A 7,606-nucleotide genomic window follows, 5' to 3' on the forward strand; every position below is an offset into this window, starting at 1 on the left:
AAACTGAAGTTATTGTTCTTGGCCCCAAACAACTCAGAGACTCTTTATCTGATGACATAGTTTCTCTGGATGGCATTGCTCTGGCCCCTGCCACTACCATAAGAAACCTCGGAGTAATATTTGATCAAGATTTGTCTTTTAATTCTCATTTAAAGCAAACCTCACGGACTGCATTTTTTCATCTGCGTAATATTGCGAAAATTAGGCCTATCCTGACCCGAAAGGATGCAGAAAAATTGGTCCACGCTTTTGTTACCTCAAGGCTGGATTACTGTAACTCTCTATTATCAGGTAGCTCTAGTAAGTCCTTAAAAACTCTCCAGCTAATTCAGAATGCAGCAGCACGTGTACTAACAGGAACTAATAAACGCGATCATATCTCTCCTGTTTTAGCTTCTCTGCACTGGCTCCCTGTAAAATCCAGAACTGAATTTAAAATCCTACTGTTAACTTATAAAGCTCTAAATGGTCAAGCTCCGTCATATCTTAGAGAGCTCATAGTGCCATATTATCCCACCAGAACACTGCGCTCTGAGAACGCAGGGTTACTCGTGGTCCCTAAAGTCTCCAAAAGTAGATCAGGAGCCAGAGCCTTTAGCTATCAGGCTCCTCTCCTGTGGAATCATCTTCCTGTTACGGTCCGGGAGGCAGACACCGTCTCCACATTTAAGACTAGACTTAAGACTTTCCTCTTTGATAAAGCTTATAGTTAGGGCTGGCTCAGGCTTGTCCTGTACCAGCCCCTAGTTAGGCTGACTTAGGCCTAGTCTGCCGGAGGACCCCCCTATAATACACCGGGCCCCTTCTCTCCTTCTCTCTCTCTCTCTCTCTCTCTCTCTCTCTCTCTCTCTCTCTCTCGTATCCTATTACTGCATCTTGCTAACCCGGCCATTCTGGATGTCACTAACTCGGCTTCTTCTCCGGAGTCTTTGTGCTCCACTGTCTCTCAGATTAACTCATATCGCAGCGGTGCCTGGACAGCGTGACGTGTGTGGTTGTGCTGCTGCCGTGGTCCCGCCAGATGCCTCCTGCTGCTGCTGCCATCATTAGTCATTAGTCATACTTCTTCTGTTATTATACACATATGATTATTGTCACACATGTATACTGCCAGGTATTAATACATACTTTCAACGTATTGTACCGCAGTAACCAGAACTATAACTATAATATTATTACTTTCATTAATGTTGTTGTAAGCTACTGTCATTACCTGCATCTCTCTCTCTCTCTCTCTCTCTCTCTCTCTCTCTCCATGTCATATGGATTACTGTTAATTTATTATGCTGATCTGTTCTGTACGACATCTATTGCACGTCTGTCCGTCCTGGAAGAGGGATCCCTCCTCAGTTGCTCTTCCTGAGGTTTCTACGGTTTTTTTCCCCGTTAAAGGGTTTTTTTTGGGGAGTTTTTCCTTATCCGCTGCGAGGGTCTTAAGGACAGAGGGATGTTGTATGCTGTAAAGCCCTGTGAGGCAAATTGTGATTTGTGATATTGGGCTTTATAAATAAAATTGATTGATTGATTGATTGATATCGGACGTTCACATTAACGCAATAATAAATTATTTCATGGAATGTGTCGGACAAATATTTAAAACTAGTAAGCCAGGTCATGCTTGAAATCATTTTCTGATTCCATATGAGAGGAACAAGATCAGAGCACATAAAGGGGGTAACTGCCAGTGAATAGTCAGCACCAGGATGTTTTGCTAACCTGCAGAACACTCACACCCTTGCAACCGGTTTTTAATGTTGCTCCTGACTGTTGACCACTACTTCCAGGGTTAGTGGGGATGCAAAGACTCAAAATCAATGTGAAATAACGCCCAAATGTTACCTCAGAGCAGTGTTGTTTTGTTGTAACATTTTTGTTGCTAAATGATCAAAACAAGATGTAAAGCAGCCGTTTCATTCATTTAGGGTGCCGTCTATGTGCTGGGGTTAGCAGTGGCTGAGTCTCAACGCTCTGTGATGTCAATGTTATTTTTCACATTATACAGCAAACATACAGTAAGTATTACGAAGTTGCTGCTGTTTAGGCTTGTGAAGCTAAATGTTAATGTTATTCTCTCCTACCTTTCTGTAGAAACATGTTCTTATATCATAGCTTTTAATGTTTGTTTAAAGTCAGAGTTAAATACTGTGCTGAATGTGTTTACAATATGGACTCGCCTGCTTATGTCTTCTCAACTATCACCAGGTGTCTGCTTATGCTAAAACAGTGTGTAATTATAAGAAATGTGATGCTTTCAAGGAACCATTAAAGGCACTGTATGTAAGAATGTGGCCAAAACGGTTACTGCACTCAAATTCAAAATACTGCGTCTACTGAGTCGTGCCCCCCGGGACACTGCTAACGGGATACAGCTGAGGAGGAGCCGGCTGCTAATGCTATGTACCGGGACACTGCTAATGCAGCTTGCCGAGCTGCTATCGCTGCTGCCGGGATACAGCTGAGGAGGAGCCGGCTGCTAATGCTATGTACCGGGACACTGCTAACACTGCTGCTGGGATACAGCTGAGGAAGAGCCGGCTGCTAATGCTATGTACCGGGACACTGCTAACGCTGCTGCCGGGATACAGCTGAGGAAGAGCCGGCTGCTAATGCTATGTACCGGGACACTGCTAATGCTGCTTGCCGTGCTGCTGTAGCTCAGTCATAACTGTAACTGATGCTGAGACTCTACTGACTGCGGGACTGGTAGACAGCGGTGGGTGGCGCAACAGGCCAAAACACAAATTCAAAACATAAACATGATTTGCAGACTGTAAAAATGTTTTTTAAATGCAAATATTCTGGCTATACTATTGTTGTCGGTGAGATCAGTATGTTATATGAACATTATTTCTTAGTCTCTGTGACATATTAGGAGGATTTTACAAATATTTGCTTTAGATTTCTTACATATAGCTCCTTTAAGGCAGACTGTTGCTGAAAAGGGATGACACTTATTACTGTTTACAACTTCTTCCAGCTCTGTTCTAATATCTGTTTATCACTATCACCTACTCTTTTTTCATTATATCTACATAACTGATGATTATTCATTCAAAAACTTAATTTGAAATTCTAAAAACATTTTAGTTAATATTTTACAAATTGCCAATAACCATCCCTACAATATTGTTAAAACAAAGGTGTTAATTGACTAAATCAATTATGTAACATGTGACACTTTTAAAAGACTACAATCCACCAGAACACTGGTTCCTTGGACCTGGCCAAAATGTCAATCACCGTGACAGATTTCCTACGAGATCGGGGGGTCCCAGAGGAGGCTCTCACACTCATGGAGGAGCAAGAGGTGTGTTGTGGCAACTGAGATGCAGAGGTCCAGTTGACAGGCTGGTCAGCAACATACCCTGCTTGTACCTGTGCCTGATAGCTTGCTGAAGTGCTGCTTCCCCCACACAGACAGTGTTTCAGTTGCAGAAGAGTACTGAAGAGAAAAAAAACAGTTGTAACCAGAAAACAATATGAGCTTTCACCTTGTTCAAAGAGAGAGAGAGAGGCAGAGAGACAGATAGACAGCTCTTAACAGCTGGAGTGTGGCTTACATGCAAGTGACACACGTTCATCCAGAGATTCAGGTTCATGCATACGCATTAAAAATGATGTGTTGACAATCACATCAACATTGTCAGAAATATGACACCTCCCACTGCAGTTTTACTCTTTCACTCTCTATCCATGAAACTCTTTAGAACACTCAACGTAAAAAGATAAGGTTGGAAGGAACAGTAGACAGCAGAAGATAAGATAAGATAGAACTTTATTAATCCCTTTGGGCAGGTTCCCTCAGGGAAATTAGGGAAATACTGTCTTTTCAACACCACAGGCAAGCAAGCCACAGCAATTCAGCGAGTCACCACACACAGATACAAGCAGCCAGTATGGCCTGAGCATAAAGTATTGTGCATATGAAAGAATTATTGACAAAATAAAAAATATTACTTTATGAATATAATATTAAATAGGGAAACATAAACAAAAAGGGCTGCCGTTTTTAGCTGATGATTCTACATGCATGAACTCAAAGTGATGGCAGTTGCACTTTAACAACAAAGTTATTGTGTCATTTTACTTTCAAAGTAATAAGATAGGGCTAAAATACTGAACAGTGTTTCCAGGGCTGCCCCTGACCAAATTGGGGCCCTAAGCAAAATTTAACTGTTGTAACAGGGAGAGTTATTGCAATGCGGAGGGCAATCCAGAGATTTGGATACAGTTCCTGCAAATGATTTTCATGGAGAAAAGACAACATTGCCAGAGCAGTTGTTTGTGGTGGCAGCTCCGGAAGGTTCCTGATCTCCTGGGCCATCTCTGCGCCATCAATATCAGACTCTCCCGCTGCAGTCAATGTCTTCTCTACCTTGGTGCAGTGTTTCTGCAAGGTCTCCTTGGGCATCCCTTTAAGCTGGCTGAAATCAAGCAGCACACCAAATTTCTCCTTAACCTGACTAAATGTCTCAAATCTGTCTTGCAGTGATGTGAGAGCAGAGTCCACAACAGTGTTGAAAAATGTCACTTCAAGCTTTTTCAGAGCATCAATCATGGGCTCATCTGCAGCCTCATAGGCAAACTGCCTTTTAGTACTCCTCAGCCTCTTATCTCTAAGTTCTGGCTCTGTGTTAAGGGTCTCACAGAGTTCCTTGGCAGATGTCTGAGCATCAGCAAACCCAGACTGTCTGTTCACGGAGAGAGAGGTTTTTGCACTTTCAATGAGTTTGACAGCAGTGTCAAGTTGCATTGAACTTGACTGAAGCAGCTTGTTCACCTGGTTTATGGTGGTCAGAATGTCAAACCACACAACTGAGCTGATCAAAAACCTGTAGGAAGCCACTTCTTCTGCCAGAGCCTGAGCCTCTACCTTAGCAGCTGGGTCATTCACAGTTTGCCTAACCTCAAGGAGAGCATCCCGGATTTCTTTGGCTTCATGTCTGACAGCTGCGATACTCTGAATTCTGCTTTCCCATCTAACATCACTCCAGGACTTCAGTGTCACGTTGACATGCTTAGTCAAGATGCTCCATCGCTGTGTGGCTCCTGACAAGAATGTAAATAGCTTCTGCACATAGCCGAAATAACCTACAGCATCCTTGGAGGACTTTGCTGAATCTGCTATTACAAGATTCATGGTATGCGCTCCACAAGAGACAAACAGGGCTCTTGTTTTTTTTCTTTTGAGCAGTCTTGCTTGTACACCTTGGTTCTTTCTTTTCATGTTTGCCCCATTGTCGTAGGCCTGACCTCTGCAATTTTCAAACGGAATCTTCTTCTATCCTTCTTCTAGTATAGAAGAAGTATTCCTAAACTCCTGGCTTGGGTTTCAATGACACACTGCGCAGTATGACATCTGTTCCTTGTGATTTGCATCTGGGGTGCAGTCAAGGATAATTGAATAGTATTTTGCCTCTTGCACACAGGAGACAATGGTTTGCTGGACTCTGTCACCAATTATCTGTTTCAGTTCATTTTGTATTCTCTGGCCAAGATAGTGAGTGCGGGTGCTCTCATCTTTTATTCTGGCAAGGTGATTTTCCATCACAAGATCGAACTTTGCTAGCAGCTCAACTTCCTTCAAGAAGTTGCCATTATCTGGCTCATTAAGGTGTTGTGAAGAGCCCCTGAAAGCCAGATTTCTTGAGGCAAGCGACAGTGTAATACCAATAAGACGTGTGAGGACATTTCGCCAGCTGTTCCTCTCTGCCTCTAGTAGGGTTAGTTCCTGATGGTCAGTTGTCTGCCCCTTCCTCAGACGAAGCTCAAGTTCCCTCCATTTAAGCATTGACTTTGTGTGTTCTGGGTTGTTGTCATGACTCTTGAGAGCAACATTAATATTAGACCAATCACTAAGGCCCTCTGTAGTCAGTTTTATGTCTGGAGCACTAACAAGTTTGCAAACGAAACAAAACACAGAGTTGTTGTGCTTTGAATACACAAGCCAACTTCTTGTTACCTTGTCTCCATTTGCAAGTGACCGGTAGGACAGACTACTATGAAAACTTCCATCTGTCTTAGGGAAAGGGAAATCTGACACTACCTTAAAAGGCCCTCGCTGCACAAATACAACCCGTTCAGTATCTGATAAGTGTGCTGGTCAAAGAGCAGGATCAAATGGTTGTGCACTTGGAGTAGTGATAGTAGCATCTGTACCTGTAGAGATTACTTGATGGCCCTGGTGATGTGCTGGGTGCAGCTGCATCTGTAGAGATGCTGCCTGATGGCCCTGATGATGTGCTGGGTGCTGCCTTGGTGACAAATTTCAGCACTGACCCTGTTATGGTAAGAAATCCAGACAAGAAATCCATCATACAAGCAGATTAAGATATGTTTTGGTCTAATGGTAAACTACATAATGGAATTAATGTAAAAACTAGCCTCAATAAGATTAAAATGCAATTAATGCAAATACTACTAGAACTAATAATAATAATAATAATAATAATAATAATAATAATAATAATCATGATAAAAAAAACTACTACTGTTACTATTATACTACTATCTATTATTATAGACTATAATGCAAATACTACTACTACCACTACTATTAGTACTGGTCTGGTAGTACTACTACTTCTACTAATATTAACAAAAAACTACTACTATTGCTATCTATTATTACATTATTATTATTATTATTATTGTTGTTGTTGTTTTATCATTATTAGTATTATTATGTACAGACTACAGTCCTAAGAAAACATACTAATTCAGGATCAAACAGACTGATATTTCAAACTTTACATTCAAGTTTAGTTCCCTCTGTCAACAAATGCATCAGTTACACACTCATTTCAATCAGTACTTCTCTGTCTCCTCAAAAGCTGACTGTTATGAATCAAATTCACCAACAGATGGCGACATTTACCTCCATAAAATAGGCTGTGGTACAAGGTGAGGAGGGACCTGCACAAGGAGGGTCACGTTGGTGGTGCTCAGTGGACAGTTCCTCAAGTTAGTGGCCACCATTTGCAGTCTTATTAATGGTAATTATTATTATTATTATTATTATGTCTTATAAGTGCTCATTAACTGTTAATTGGTGCTTATTAAGCATTAACGCTTATTACAGAATATAAAGTGTTACTGAAGTTTGGCATAATGGTGGGAGTGTCTCTGTTCTTACTGGAATTGAGTGATGATGTCACTTCTGTTAACATCAGGGGTTTTTTTTAGTAATGCATTGGTCAGATGTATTAAATAACTGTGAAACTGACACTCTGTCATCCTCATCAGGTATTAAAAACAAAAATTCAGGTATGAAATCGGAGTTTCCAAATTCGTATTTTATAGAAATTCCACAAATGTTCATTTGAAGCAAACTGGTTCACTGTTAATCTGCACACACTGCAATGCCACACAGCTGGTTCAATATCTGCAACATTTCCCTCAATATTCATTGTCTTCTGTGGCGATCACCAGTGATGTGGTGGTTCACATTTACACTGTGATCTGTAGCCTATACAGTAGTTTGGCTTTAGCCTCTAACTATTGTTGTCTTTTTAACCTGTTGTTGCTGCTGAGTCAGTTTGACATCCTGAATATATGAATATATATATGATATATATATATATATATATATATATATATATATGAA

Source organism: Epinephelus fuscoguttatus, linkage group LG17 (assembly GCF_011397635.1).
Source record: "Epinephelus fuscoguttatus linkage group LG17, E.fuscoguttatus.final_Chr_v1".
NCBI lineage: Eukaryota > Metazoa > Chordata > Actinopteri > Perciformes > Serranidae > Epinephelus > Epinephelus fuscoguttatus.